Below are 14,407 nucleotides of genomic sequence, written 5' to 3'. Positions count from 1 at the left end.
CTGCTTGATCATGGTGTACAATCCTTTTAATGTATTGTCGAATTTGGTTTGCCAGTATTTTGTTGAGGAGTTTTGCATTCATGTTCATAAGTGATATTGGCCTGTAATATCCTTTTCTTCTGGTATTTTTGGTTGGTTTTGGTATCACAGTGATGCTGGTCTCGTAGAATGAGTTTGGAAGCATTCCTTCCTCTGCAATTTTTTTGGAAGAGTTTGAGAAGGTGTGTTAACTCTGCTTTAAATGCTTGCTAGAATTCACCTGTGAAGCCATCTGGTCCTAGATTTTTGTTGGGAGTTTTTAAATTACTAATTCTGTTTCATTACTGGTAATTGGTCTGTTCATGTTTTATATTTTTTCTTAACTCAGTCTTGAGAGATTGTATGTTTCTAGGAATGTATCTGTTTCTTCTAGGTTGTGCAATTTATTGGCATGTAATTGTTCATAGTAATCTCTTATGACCCTTTGTATTTCTGTGGTGTCAGTTGTAATTTCTCCTTTTTTATTTATGACTTTACTGATTTGGGCCCTCTCTCTGTTTTTTCTTGATGAGTCTGGGTAAAGGTTTATCAAAGAACCAGCTTTTCGAAGAACCAGCTCTTGGTTTCATTGATCCATCCTCCCTCCCTCCCTCCCTCCCTCCCTCCCTCCCTCCCTCCCTCCCTCCCTTCCTTCCTTCCTTCCTTCCTTCCTTCCTTCCTTCCTTCCTTCCTTCCTTCCCTCCTTCTCTCCTTCCCTCCTTCCCTTTCTTCTTTTCCTTTTTCTTTTTTTTTAAAGTCTATTTCATGTATTTCTGCTCTGAACTTTATTATTTCTTTCCTTTTACCAACTTTGGGTTTTATCTGTTCTTTCTCTAGTTCTTTTAGGTGTAAGGTTACATTGTTTATTTGAGATTTTTCTTGTTTCCTGAGATAGGCTTGTATTGCTATAAACTTCCCTTTTAGTATTGCTTTTGCTGTGTCCCATAGATCTTGGATCATTGTGTTTTCATTTTCTTCTGTCTCCAGGTATGTTTTGACTTTCTGTTTGACTTCCTCCGTGACCCATTGATTATATACTAGCATATTGTTTAACCTCCAGGTATTTTCATTTTTGCAGGGTTTTTCTTTTTTTTTTTCTGTAATTGATTCTTGGTCTTATAGTGTTGTGCTTGGAAAAGATGCTTGATATGACTTCACTCTTCCTAAATTTATTGGGACTTTTTTTGTGACCTAGCATGTTATCTATCCTGGATAATGTTTCATGTGCACTTTTAAAGAATGTATATTCTGTTGCTTTTGGATGGAATGTTCTATATATATCTATTAAGTTCATCTGGTGTAATGTATCATGTAAGGCCAATGTTTTCTTATTGATTTTCTGTATGGATGATCTGTCTGTTGATGTAAGTGTGGTGTTAAACTCTCCTACTATTATCGTGTTACTGTCAATTTCTCCCTTTATATCTGTTAATATTTGCTTTATGTATTCAGGTCCTCCTACATTGGGTATGTGTATATTTACAATTGTTATATCTTCCTGTTGGATTGATCCCTTTATCTTTATGTAATGTTCTCCTTTGTCTCTTGTAACACTCTTTATTTTAAAGTCTATTTTGTCTTATATAAGAATTGCTTTGCAGAGTTCATATTCCTATTTTCATGGAATACCTTTTCTATCCCCTCACTTTCAGTCTGTATGTATCTGTAGATCTGTAGTGACACAGCATAGAGATGGGTCTTGTTTTTGTATCCATTCAGACACTCTGTCTTTTGAAGCATTAAGTCCATTTACTTTTAAAGTAGTTATTGATATATATGTATCTATTGCCACTTTGTTAATTGTTTGGGAGGTTCTTTGTAGTTCTTTTTTGTTCCCTTTTTCTTCTTTTGCTCTCTTCTCTTGTGAATCGATGACTATCTTTATTGTTATGTTTGGATTCCATTGTCTTTTTGTGTGTGTATCTATTATAGATTTTTTTGTTTGTGGTTACCATGATGTGTATGTATATATATAAATTATATACACACACACCATGTGTATGTGTGTGTGTGTGTGTGTGTGTGTGTGTGTGTATATATATATATATATATATATATATATATATGAGATTATTTTAAGTCAATGATCTGTTAAGTTTGGACACATTTTAACAACCCTGCATTTTTACTGCTCCCCATTTAATGTTTCTGACATCACGTTTTACATCTTTTTGTTTTCTGTGTCCTTTAACTACTTATTGTAGATATAGATGATTTTATTACTTTTGTCTTTTAATCTTCCTACTAACTTTATATGTGGTTGATTTACTATCTTTACTGTATATTTGCCTTTACCAATGAGGTTTTTTCTTCCATAATTTTCATATTTCTTGTTGTCTCTTTTTTGTGTGTTTAGAAAAGTCCCTTTAACATTTCTTGTAAAGCCTGTTTAGTGGTGCTGAACTCTTTTGGCTTCTGCTTGTCTGTAAAACTCTTTCTCTCCCCTTCAAATTTGGATGGTAACCTTGCTCAGCAGAGTATTCTTGGTTGTAGGCTTTTCCCTGTTGTCATTTTAAATATATAAAGATACTTCCTTCTGGCCTGCAGAGTTTCTGCTGAAAAGTCAGCTGATGGGCTTATGAAAGTTTTCTTGTACGTAACTATTTGCTTTTCTCTTGCTGCTTTTAATATTCTCTTTTTGTCTGTAATTTTTGTCATTTTAATAACAATGTGTCATATTGTGATCCTCTTTGAATTGATTCTGTTTGTGATTCTCTGTGCTTCCTAGACTTGGTTGTCTCTTTTCCTTTCCTATATTAGCAAAGTTTTAAGCTAGTATGTTTTCAAATAGGTTCTCTACCTCTCTCTATCCCTCTTCTCCTCTGGGACCCCTATAATGTAAATGTTAGTACATTTGATGTTGTCCCAGTGGTCTCTTAAACTGTCATCATTTTTAAAAATTGTTTTTCTTTTTTCTATTCATTGAGTCATTTCCACCATTCTGTCTTCCAGTTCACTGATCCATTCCTCTGTATCCTCTGTATTCCTACTGTTGATTCCTTCTAGTGCACTTTAAAATTTCAGTTAATGTATTCTTTAGTTCTGTTTGGGTCTTCTTTATAGTTTCTAACTCGTTGTTAAACTTCTCACTGTGTTCATCCATTCTTCTCCTGAGTTCCTTGAACACCTTTATGATCATTACTGTGAACTCTTTATTGGGAGGATTGGTTTATCTCCACTTAGCTTAACCCTTCTTCTCGGGTTTTATCTTTTTCTTTCTGTTTGAAAATATTCCTCTGTCATCTCATTTTACCTGATTCTTTTATTTATTTATTTATTTGGCATGTATAGGTAGGTTGGTTACATTTCCTGGTCTTGGATAAGTGGCCATATGTATGAAACATCCTATGGGACCTAACAGCACACTTTCCTCTGTCCACCAGAACATGTGCTCTAGGCATGACTCCTATGTGGTCTGTGTGGGTTTTTCTGTTGTGGCAGGCTGACTAATGTGGGTGTGCTGGTAGGCATGGCTGGCCCTCTGCTTGGTTGGTTGCCAGCACTTCCTAGTGCTGAGACTGCCAGCCACTGGTGGGTGGGGCCATGTCCTGGGGCAGCTTGGGGGTTCAGGAAGGTTTTGGCTGCTGCACCTGGCTGGTAGATGGGACTGTATGTATCCTTGTGTAGCTAGCTGCTTGGCTAGGGGTGGTGGCTGGGGAGGGGCGTAGACCAGGTGCTGACTGGCTGGTGGGCAGGTCTGGGTCCCAGCACTAATAAGCTAAAGGGAGGGCTCCAAAATGTTGCTTGCCAGCACCAGTGTCCTTGTGGTACAATAAGCTCCCTAAAATAGCTGCCACCAGTGTCGCTGTCCCCAGCTAAGTCCCAGTTGCCTCCTGCCTCTCTGGGAGGCTCTCTAAGATCAGCAAGTGGGTCTGACTCAGGCTCCTTGCAAATTACTGCTTCTTCCCTAGGTTGCAGAGTGTGTGGGATTTGTGTGTGCCCTTTAAGAGTGGAGTCTCTCTTTCCTACAGCTCTCTGGTTCTCCCCAAAGCAAGCCTCACTGTCCTTCAAGGCCAAACATTTTAGGGGCTTGTCTTCTTGGTGCAGGGTGCCCTGGGCTGGAGAGCCTGGGCTAGGACCCCTTGCTCCTTGGGGAGATCCTCTGCAATTGTGACTATCCTTCCTTTGTAGGCCTTCTACCTGGGGATGTGGGTCTTGACTGTATCACGTCTCCACCCTTCCTACCCATCTTGTTGTGGTTCCTTCTTTATATCTTTAGTTATAGAAGATCTTTTCTGCTAGCCTTCAGGTCATTCTTATCTATAGTTGTTCTGTAAGTAGTTGTAATTTTGGTAAGCCCCAAGGAGGAGGTGAGATCAGGGTCTTCTAACTCTGTCATCTTGGCTACTCCCCTAAAGCTTCTATTTTAGAATTGGATATCCTTATCTTTTGTGTGTGTGTATGCACAGGCACGCACACACACAATTAGAAAACATGAGAGACACATTTTGGGATGGTTCAGGCTATGACGGGCAGGCAGTAGTGGGCTCAGGAATCCTGGCCATTCCTCTTCATCTTGGACATACTATTACAATCATGTAACTGTCTCTCATAGAGCTTGGTCTATGGCATTTAATACTTTCTTGTTTTACTCTCACATATTCAAGCTTTATCTTCTTTATTGGGCGAAAAGCTAGTTGGGGACTGGATCTATCTCTGATTCGCCTTTAATTCCCAACAGTGCTTACCCATAATAGCAACTCAAATATTTGTTAACAGATACTTCTTATATCAACATTTACACAAGCCCTGAGGAAATATTCAAGATAAATTGACAACTAGTTCTTTGATAGAGCACCTTTGATTGGATATCTATAGAGTTAAAGATTAGAATTGATGTCCCAGTAGTACCTGCATTTTTCAAAAAACATTTTATTGTAGTAAATTAGACACACACAAAAATAAATAGAAAAGTATGAGGAGCCTGATTCACTCATCACCACGCTTCAATAATTATCCACATATGAACAAGCTTATTTCATCTATACTCCTACCCAGTCTCCCCAAACCCACTCACATTATTTTGAGACAATCCAAGACATCATTTCACTTCAGCTACAAATATTTTATAATACTAAATATATTTTAAATGCACACATTTTTAGGTTCACTGTGTAATATTCTTCTGAGGGGATAAACATTATCATAATATGTTATTGGGCTAAATTGGGTAAGTTTTATAGGGTTGAGTTCTGGACCTTCAGAAGCGCCCTGTGAGCCCCATGGTGAGGCAGTTGGAGTTGTGATGACTCAGCTATACAAGATGTCATGATAGAAGAGCTTAAAATATAACAAAGTAAAGTTCCATGTGTTCCTTGTCACTCTGATTTAAGTGCTAACATTCCAAAGTGGAATCAGTTTTTCCAGACCAAGCTCAAGTTTAGTAATAAATTGTTTGGCCAACACTCCAAGTGGCACCTAGTCTTGGATCTGCCACAGACACCATTCCTAACATCTGGAATGGTTAAAGAGTGACATCCCCCCACCCCCCTCCCCCGAAATCACAATGAAAATCCAAGTGGAGGGAGGATCACAGACTCTGGAGTCCTCATGCGTATCAGTCTGCCAATCAATCACAGCAGGGCTCCCTGTGACTCATCTTGGTGGAATCACCATAATTTCTAAGCAACTCCTGAAAATTCTGTTAAAAATCTTTATGGGCATCGCATTTGTATCTCCACATTTAGCAGCGTGTCTAGAGATGCATAGTAGGTACTTGGAATCTTCATGCTCTGTGCAGGGGTGAGTGGAAATAGGATGGCACTTAGAAATCAGAGCAGTAATGGGCACATTGAAGCATTTCGTGAAATATTGCTTAACTGGTTATTTTTAGAAAATTCAGCAGAGACATATTTTTGGCCTGTGGCAAACAGCCAAAATGATGGATGATTGTGTTTTAATATTACATGGTCAGTATATGTATACACACACTTTGGATAGCTTTGCATAAAACAGGTGTATTTGAGATGTGTAATGGGTACATAGTAGCAGGGTACATAGTATCTATATAGTACTATGTACCCTGTATATAGTACATAGTACTATGGGTACATAGTAGCAGGTGGGGGACTGGCTCCTAAGTGGTCAGAGGAAATCATGTTAATGGAATCCTTCCAGCAGAGGCACTGATAAGAATAGATCCCCCTGGGGATTTCTCTTGGCTGAGAGCAGTAAGAGGTCATATTACCACTCACAGTATTGTAATGGGAGAGAATAGAGGAAGAGTTTGACACAGGTTTGTAATACAGAAAAGTTCTCTGTGATCATGTAATCCCAGGGTACTTATTTAAATTATCCTCATGTAGATTTTTATATTCTTCAGAATTAATGGAATTATTATAATTATTAGAGATGAGGGCAGAGGGTGTTGACATATTTGATGAAGGTAAATGAATCCTGCCTGTCAACCACTTTTCTTCCATGTGGGCTAAAAGGACTATGAAGAGATCACTTTATTAGTAACTGTAGCAAAGTCAATTACTGCAAAGTAGAACTCGGGTCAAAGGCCAAGTTAAAGTATATGACTTAGTTTAGAGGTCCGAGTTAAACTTCCTCTTCCATCCACCCTCTCCTACTCCCTTCCAAAACTTGGGACTAGTATGTCTAGTTATGCCCAGGGACGGAGAAGGATGGACAGCCCTGAATGGGGCTGTATGAAATCTGGGAGCGAGAATGGGCACAGGCTACCAAATGGACGTTCCAACTCAGCTCTTTAATTCTGCTACAGGGAGACCAAGAGTAGTTTTAGAGGGGCTCGATTAATAAGTCTTTGCCTTGTAAGGCATAGCGATCCTGCTTAAGTATCATCATGACCCATCGATACCTCCACTTCTGACCAACCTGATTAGCAACTTCTTCTGTTTGGTGGATGGGAGCTGGAAGGGAGGTGGGCAGAGACACAAAGAGTATATGATTGTAGCTTCCCTTTCATTATTTATTAGTAATTAATTGTTATGCCACAGTAAAGCATTGCCTGTAACTAATGTTTCTCCCGGCTCACCACACATCTACATAGATTTTGTGGGTTTAATACTTATATCCACTAATGAAGAAACTCCATTGCCCTGAGCATTACCTCCAAGTATTTCTGGATGCAGCTAAATCACGTGTGCAACACTTCTGTAGTATCTATCCACTCTATTTTGCTGCTCAAAGAAGTGCTACCTCTGCTTTTCCTGCTTTTTTTCCAGAAACAATTCCCTTTTGGTGTCCCTTGTGTTCTAAAGGTATCAAAATTTCCTGGTAGTCTGTGGTGGAGTAAAGAAGAAAGGCTCTTTTCTGTTAGATTTACACTGTACTACAGGCCCGAGTCAGTGCTGCTTGGACTCAGGTGGTTAACAAAACTAATCTTATGTTCTCACTTGAAACCCTCTTTCAGACTAGTACTCAAATATGTGTTCAGGCTCTGCTACATATCGGTTGAAGTACCAGCCATATTTGTGGTACTGAAAATCACTTTACCTCTTTTGACAGTCAGGTTTTGTCACTGGATAACAGCTACTACCTGACTGTTGCTTTTTTTTTTTTTTTTTTTTTGTAGAGAATATTCTTCAGAGAGTTTCATTTGCCTTCCTGAAAACAAATTTCTACTGGGTCACATTTAATTGAAGCTTACCAGTTGCTCAGCATTGAACAAAGCTTCAGTTTGTTCTCTCCTAGAGTCTTTTCAGGCCCATTGCAAACGGCCTCATGAAGGCTTCTCCCATCTGTCTATTTATCTGATGTGCTCAGACTCTGAGTCCCAAATTAGGCTCCCCTAGGACATCCCTGGAGGTGACTGCTGTGCCTTCTTTTTCTTAGACCTGTCACTCAAACATCCCACACACCTGACTTCGACCTCCAGATTTATCAGGGTTACACTTGCACACCCACTTCAACAGCTGTGGTCCACCATTTTGGTGCATTGACTGCTCCAGAATTTAGGGTTTGGAGGGAATCTTTTCCTTGATTTAATTTTAAATTTGGTACTAGATTCCCTGTGTCTTATTTTCTGCCTGCCTGTCTCTCTCTTTGTATTTGATCTCTTATAAAATTATAATATTGGACTCTTTTTTCCAGGGCTGTAACCTATCACCTTAAGCATTCTAAAATGTATTTAGAAGTAACTATTTTTTATCATTTGCCTTTTATATACATAAAATGTTTACTCTAGTTACATAAACTTTTTGTACTTATTTTAGTTTCTCAGTTTTAGATAATTCACACATTTTATTTGCATTTTGCTTAAAGTTTATAACTATTTGTAAATTATTTACTTATATATCACAGACATTTATTTAATATTTCTTCTGGGGGTCTAAAATCCCCATCTAATGAAAGAAAATGATAGACTGAATCATTTCTAGCTCCTTTTACAGCCTGAAAGTTCTGTTTATTCTTTGAACCTTGCCACTAGCCTCTCATTACTCTTGTTTCTAAATTAAAATTATGGGATTAAATTGACCAGAAACTCTTAGCCCAGTTATAAAATTTTAATGACTGATGCTTTTAGGTTGCAAACATATACACTTTTAAATAAGAATAAAGTATATGTTTGGGGTCTGTGATTGGATATTAGGCATGTAATTGAGAATGCTTACCATAACATTTTTATAAAATTGCATACTTCTTATTTTCCAATAGTAAGCAATTAGATTTTTAACCATGTGTTCTGTTGGCATGGGGGGATTGGGAGCCTCCTAAATCTGAATGTAAGGAATGTACTACTAAAGGAAGTAAACGGACTTGGAAAAATTGCTTCTTAAAAATCTCATAACTATAGCACAGAAAGGGTATTTTGAGGAAGCGCTACTAGGTGGGAGAAAAAGTGTTGTAGGCAGTGCTTTGAAGGAATGAAATGTACGCAGTTGCTCCTGCCTTTTTACAAACATTTGTCTCACTCTGGAGATATGGCCCAGGGAGGGGTGTGCATCAGCACTTAAGAAACAGATGGCCATCCTAATAGCTATCCTGGGGATGGGCTGGACTTAGGGCACAATGAAAGCTGCAGAGAGGGGCCTGGCAAAACTCTATTTTGAGTCTACAAAGTAAATGCTAAACTATGTAGTGAATCATGGGCTTTTGGATGTCCAATAAAGGCAGATGAAATCATAGACTTGGAATTAGCAAGAACTAATGGATGGAAGAAGATAGCTGGGTGTATATATTTTTTTCTTTTTTTATCTTGGAACAATAAGAATTTAATGGGTTAGTTGTCCTCTTCTTTCTGGAACTGAGGTTTTACTGTGTGGATTCCTAACTTTGTTCACCCAAGGAATTTGGATTAAATGTTTCCCATGATATAAAGACATTTTATGAGGATTAAGGTAATGTGAACAGGATAAAATACCAGACTTATAGAGCTGGAGGATGTTAGAGATTCTAGTCCAAATGCCTCCATCACATGAGGCCTGGAATACGAAGGTCATTCTGCAAATGGCAGGGCTGGGGCTAAAACTCAAGTTCTTACCTCTGTTAAACCACACATTTTTGTTGGTTTGTTTTTGTTTTTCTAAAAAAGGGGAAAGGTGACCAGAAAGATATGAAACACCTGTGTTATTAAGTATCAGTATGGAAACGGCTTGTTCCAACTTTGGGGCCAATTTCCTAGAGTTAGTGAATGTACTCTGATCAATATCTTCCTTCAGTGAAGTGAAGAACTGATAAATGACAATCAAGTGAGTACAAAGACTCTCTGTTTGCCTCTAGATGTTTTATAATCAATGATATCAGGAAGCCTATCAGACTAAAGAGGTTGAGGATGTGGAAATTCATCTTCTTGGGTGCAAGTCTTGGCTTTGACCCTTTCAAGCTTGACTGCCTTTGACAACTTTCTTAACCTTTTATTCCTGGGTAAACTGGGGATAATCATGGTACCCATCTCATTTGTCGATCGTTAGATGAATAGATGCATGTCAAGTATCTGACACAGCATAACTGGCACATTTTAAGTGTTCAAATAATAGTTGTTATGTTTCTAATTTAAAAAATAGACTCCATAAACAAAATAAAATAGATTAAAGCAAGCAAACAAAACCCATTCCAAATTGATGTGATTCGTGCCATGGTAGAGAATTATGGAATCACAGAGGAGAGGCATTTGATCCAGGTTTCGAGCAAAAATTAAAAACTCATGATCTCTTCACACATTCTAAATGATTTCTCTTCCAATGTTTCCTGCCCCACACCCACTCCTACTCCCCAAATCTCAATCTCATCCAGAGTTTCTTATCTCAGTGGTTGCTTAAGTCAGGAACATAAGGATTACCTTAGACAGATTTGCATTTCTTATCTCCTGGCATAAAATCTTTTTTTCCCCTTAATTTTGTATCCTGTTTTGTTCAATTATTTTGATACTTTTGACACATTAGACTGTTGAAAAATACTGTAAAATTCATTTTTAAGAATTGATAACATACTCTTGGTGGATATTCCATCCTTTATTAGCCACTTTCTAACCCTATTGTGGAAATCATTTCATAATACATGTGTGTATCACCAAATTATCACATTGTACACCTTAAACTTACACAATACTTTATGTCAATTATACCTCAATAAAACTGGGGAAAAGATGATTAAAATCTTGTAGCAGGAGCCAATAGTCTTCAGTCTTCAAGTTTTTTGCTGTTTCTTGGACTTACCTTGATCCACATATGTTATTTCAGCAGGTTGTTTTGTAGGCTGGTCTTTCTGAGGCATCATTGTTGGTCTTCCTGTTTCTTCTCTCTCTCATATCTACTCTTTTATTTGTATCTTTTTTCCCTTTACCCAGGAATTCTTGCAGGGAAAGGAGTGTTTAGGGTGGTATTACAAGGAAATCAGACCACCCTTGATAAAATAATCCCTGCCCCATTCCTCTGTTGGAATATGTTAGCAAAGAGGGGTGATAGACTACTTTGTGCATTGTAAGTGCATTACTGATTGCACCATGAAATCATGCAGTAAAACATATTTTAATTTTGGGGGGAAAGTTGTAGAAATAATTGGAGGCAGAATGAAAGAGGGTTGGGAAGTGATAAAGCAGTACTAGGAGTTGGGCACTGGCAGAAATTTTATATCAGTATCTCTCTAAACTACCAAAGAAGATTCTTTAACAAGATAGGTACAAAATAAAATTAGATAGAATAAAATAAAAGTGTTGGTTTTCGACTTGTTTGCTTACCTTCAGTCTCTCACTATATGTAATAACTATAACATCTTCTATTTTTCCAAGCATATAAAACTGATTATTAAGTGGCTTATTAGTTATAGAACTTATGAGAAGTATTATGAGTTTCCAAAATACTAATACAAAAAAGGCTTAAGATATAAGCTGTAGAATTATTAAAATATGTGATAGTGAGCCTTTCCTATGAAGAAAGCATGTTGTTACAACCAAAATGTGTGTGCTCTGACATCTGCTAAGTTATCCCTGCATCCAAATAAAAGGAAGGCAAGCTCCATAAAATTCTGAATCAGTCAAATCATAGCCAAAAACTTTTAATGTGACCTATTGTTTTGCATTATGTAGACAAGAAAACCATCTGCTTTTCCAAATGGTGGCATAGATGACATTAGAGTCATTGCATCTTGTCCCTGGGTCATAAAACTGGCTGCATCACCCCTACGGCACCTTCCTGCACAAAGACATGACTGATGCTCGAGGTTCCCAGGGTCTACATCTTAACGCATCACCTGTTCCCCACGTACACACTCTGGCATTGTGGTTGGTCCTGAACTCTTCTTCCCTCTCCTTAGACTTTCCCTGGAATGTGGCAACTGCCTTTACTCTTCTAGAACTGCCTCTCATTTTCTCTTTTGAGTCCAAATCTGTACTTGCCCCTTTAGATTCTACCATTGCAACCAGGTTTAGTCTGAGCCCATAAGTCTGTTAGGGTGTCAGTACCTTCCTGCTGTTAGAATTCCTGATTGTTTTACACTTTGTATATACTGGCCTTTCTCACTGAAGCTTCCCCCATACTCTCCCTTGTGTGCTGCCACCAATAACATATACACCCACACCCACTCAACAAATATTCTTTTGGTAATCTTTTTCTTCAACTGTTCCTTCTGTCTGGAAAGCTTTCTCCTTCTCCGTCTCAAAGCATGTCTATTTATTAACTGATCATATGTCATTTCTCCATGAAGCCTTCCTGGATTCCCCCAGATGTATTTAGACTTTCTATTCACCTATCTACCTGTCCATGAATTTCTTCTCCCATAGCACGGTGTATGTATTTTTATTACCATGGTTTTGAAACACTACTTTGGATTGGTTTTCTGTTTGTTATGGCTGTAGGTGTCCATTTCCCTGACCAAGTTATGATTCTGAAGGCCTAAGGCTTTCACTCATTTTTATATCCCCACAGAACCTAACATAGTGCCTTGCAAGCCCCTGCCATTCAGAAAATTTCTGTGGAATTCGTTAGAAACAGGGAACAAAATAAGACTGATAATCAAATTGGAAGGTTGATGTTGATAGACATTTATCAGTTGGTTCACAGTGGGTGCATGGATAGGTATGGGTGGCTATTTTCTAACAATATTTTAAAATATTGGTTTCAGATGTTTTGGGGGGAGTATAATAGAACAGACTACTATAAATATTGCTGCTTATAAACCAGGCACATAGTTTTAAGATTTAGTCTCCCTTCCTCTCTTTTTCTCCCAGTATTGTGGATTGGAAAAGGCTTCTTGCCAAATAGCCTCTTCATCAGTTTTCAAACATAAGTGTATCGATAGGAAACAAAATCCTTGTGTTTTTAATTCTTAAATATTAACATTCATAAAATATTACTTGAGTATAACTTAATGTCTTAGAACACTTTGAGCCTTTGAACCTGGAAATTACTTCCCAGGGGAACAGTAAAATGGTATTCTTTATGATTGCTTTTCAAAATCTAGGACCCAATAAGTTAGCAGATTCTAAACTTGGCAAGCCAATCTCTACTATTCCTAGTGGGAAGTATTTTGGTTTTAACTTCCTTTGGAAAATCTCCCAAGCTGGAGGGGAAGTAAACATACTTCAAGAATCAAGGCTCCGTTTAGAAATTCAATTTTAAAATATTTTTTCAGGAATTCTGGCTCTGACTCTTTTTAAATTTTTTCTTCTGTTAATCAACATGTCATCTCTCTCTTGTCAGCTGCCATAAACCACCCTTTTCCTGGGCTTCTAGGGATTTGAAACATTTTGGCGGTCTAAAGAGGAAAATGGGTGGGAGAAGCTCCCAAAGAGGTCGAGAAATGATGTTTTCACTTCCTAATATTCTTGGCCAGATTGGTTTTCTGTGTGGGAGGAAAAACCTCTGGAGTCATTTCAAGTACTCCACTGAGATTCAGGCTCATAGGGCTGGACTCATTAAATCGACAAATATTTAGCATGTGCTGGGAGTTTTAGTCGACATAGAACTTTGAAAACGGTCCACACTCTTAAAACGCTTAGATGTAATTGTGGAGATAAAGTGTTTGCAACATATTGATATAATGGCAATATAACAGGCTTGCATAACTCAAAAAAGTACACACTCAGTTTCCAGGTGTATGGTAAAGACAGGGAAAGAAGAGTTCAGAACACGAGGGATCTTTGTAGATACCTGGTAACATGAGGATCAGCTCTGTCTCCAGAGGAAATGGAGACCTGGAAGAATGTATCACAGAAGATGGGTATTTGGGTTTTCAAGGATCATTAATAATGATAGCTATTATTATTTGTCTATCTACTGTGTGCTATATGCTCTGCATATATTCCCTCTCCTCTCAACAACTGTGCAAAGTAGATACTCTGTGATTTTTATAATGTCTTTTATTTTGTTGGACTGGAAGCTCCATGGGAACACGGATGGATTTATCTGCTTTTGTTCATCTCTGTTTCCTTAAGCTTAGTACAGTGGCTAGCAGATAAAAAGTACCTCATAATTATTTCTGGACAACAGATGAGAAAACTGAGCATCTGAGCTGAATTAATTGACCCAAACTCTCAGTGCCAGTAAGTGGCGAAGCTGGGATTTCCACTTGTCTATGTGATCACGAAGTCTTAGGTCTACTGTGGTGTAATGTACTTCAGCGATGACTGTGATTTCAAGAGTTGGAGAGAAATGAGAAGACCATGCCAGGTTGGAGCATTAGCACGAGGAAGATCACAGGGGAATAACTAATAGATTGATTTAGCAATGGTAGTTATAGGCAAGCTGGAAAAACAGGTTGGGGTCAGATTCTATAACTTCATACATCAGGCCTAAAATATTTCATTTTTCTTTCAGTTGGTGGAAAATAATAAAAGGTTTTTAAACAAGAGAAACAATGATCAAAGCAGCACTTTAGGGAAATTCATGCAGCACCTGTGCAAAGGAAGTTTTGGAAGGATAGGCTGAAAGCTGAGGCCAGTGGGGAGACTGTTCCAGCTGCTTTAGCTGGAAGTGACAGATACACA

The sequence above is a fragment of the Phocoena phocoena genome, chromosome 9 (genome assembly GCF_963924675.1).
Source record: "Phocoena phocoena chromosome 9, mPhoPho1.1, whole genome shotgun sequence".
NCBI classification, from domain to species: Eukaryota; Metazoa; Chordata; class Mammalia; order Artiodactyla; family Phocoenidae; genus Phocoena; species Phocoena phocoena.
The sequence above is the reverse complement of the archived record's forward strand: the minus strand, read 5'-3'. Positions refer to the sequence as shown.